We start from the raw sequence: 2,115 nt of genomic DNA on the forward strand, positions 1-2,115 counted from the left end.
AGAGCCTTGAGGGACACCAACAGAGAGGGAATGAGACGAGGAGGTGGTGCGAGAGTGGGAGACGCTAAATGTCCGGTCTGTGAGGTATGATGTGATCCAGGAGAGGGCCAGGTCAGTGATGCCAAGAGATGAGAGAGTTTGCAACAGAAGGGAGTGGTCAACAGTGTCGAAGGCAGAGGACAGGTCAAGGAGAAGGAGGACAGAGTATTGTTTCTTGGTTTTGGCTGTCAGTAGGTCATTGGTGACTTTGGTAAGGGCAGTCTCGGTCGAGTGGTGGGGTCGGAAGCCAGATTGTAAGCGGTCAAAGAGATAGGGCACAACTACACATAGGGCACAACTACACTGCAACATGTGTCTCGCGACATTGATGTCGAACCAATGTTGCGCGAAAATTTTTGTAATGATAGTCTATGGTGTCACACTGCGACATGCGACCTGCTGCGACACAACAGTCGCAGAAAAATACATCTTGGATGGTGTCACAGTCGCAGCATGTCGCAGTGCGAAACCATAGACTATCATTATAAAAATTGTCACGCGACATTGGTGCAACAAAATGTCGGCGTGTAGCCCTAGCCTAAATCTGGTTTGCCTTTTTGGTTTAAGTTTGACATCTAGTAGTCTTTTTCTTGTAAGGCCTCATGCACACGACCGTATGTATTTTGTGGTCCGCAAAAAATACGGATGTCTTCCGTGTGCATTCTGTATTTTGCGGAACGGAACAGCTGGCCCCTAATAGAACAGTCCTATCCTTGTCCATAATGCAGACAATAATAGGACGTGATCAATTTTTTTACAGAACGGAAATATGGACATACGGAAACGGAATGCATATGGAGTAACTTCAGGTTTTTTTCATAAAACGAAAGAAAAAACGTTCGTGTGCATGAGGCCTAAGGGCTCGTCCACACGACCGCCTGAAGCCCAAGCCTGTGCTGTGGACCGTAAATTGTGGTCCGCAATGCCCAGGCACCGTCCGTGGGGCAGGCGCATGGAGTTCACAGACCCATTCACTTGATCCTCGATCCTTCCGTTCCACAAAAAGATAGAGCAAGTTCTGCGTTCTTTTCTCTGTGGGTGCAATCAGTTTTTATGTGAAAACAAGCCTGAAGACTTAGGCTACTTTCACACTTGCGTTCAGAGCGGATCCGTCTGGGGTCTGCCCAGACGGATCCGCTCCTATAATGCAGACGATGGGATCCATTCAGAACGGATCCGTCTGCATTATATTGTAGAAAAAATTCTAAGTGTCAAAGTAGCCTCAGACGGATCCGTCCAGACTTTCCATTGAAAGTCAATGGGGGACGGATCCGTTTGAAAATTGAGCCATATTGTGTCACCTTCAAACGGATCCGTCCCCATTGACTTACATTGTAAGTCTGGACGGATCCGCTCGCCTCCACACGGCCAGGCGGACACCCGAACGCTGCAAGCGGAGGCTGAACGCCGCCAGACTGATGCATTCTGAGCGGATCCGCATCCACTCAGAATGCATTAGGGCTGGACGGATGCGTTCGAGCTGCTTGTGAGAGCCTTCAAACGGAGCTCACAAGCGGAGCCCCGAACGCTAGTGTGAAAGTAGCCTAACAATCTACATCTCATCTCAACCATCAATGAAAAACAGATTGCATTCGGATGCCGTGTGTGGAGAATCTGCCATGTGAACACGTCATATAATGGTGATGGCTAACCTCCGGCACTCCAGCTGTGGTGAAACTACAACTCCCAGCATGCTCCATTCATTTCAGTTCTGAGAACAGCCAAGAGAGTGTGTGCATCTTGGGAGTTGTAGTCTCAGCACAGCTGGAGTGCCGGAGGTTAGCCATCACAAGCCATATAACCTCCTTCACACAATTTTTCAGTTAATATTTCTCCATAGAGTTTTTTTGTACCAAACAAAATAAAGAAAACAAAACAAAAAAGACGGATCAAAAAGAACAAAAAGCCCCCCCCCCCAATATGATATCTGAATCCCTGAAGTAAGATTCACTTACTTGCGTACAGTAAAGGGTTAAAATTAGGTGCAGCAAGCTAGATTCACCTGAGCCTAATAATTGCCTAATTGCGTTGTATTGCTTTATATCTTCAGGTTGTGAACAGGAAGTGTTCAGTGTA

This window comes from Bufo gargarizans, chromosome 1 (genome assembly GCF_014858855.1).
Source record: "Bufo gargarizans isolate SCDJY-AF-19 chromosome 1, ASM1485885v1, whole genome shotgun sequence".
NCBI lineage: Eukaryota > Metazoa > Chordata > Amphibia > Anura > Bufonidae > Bufo > Bufo gargarizans.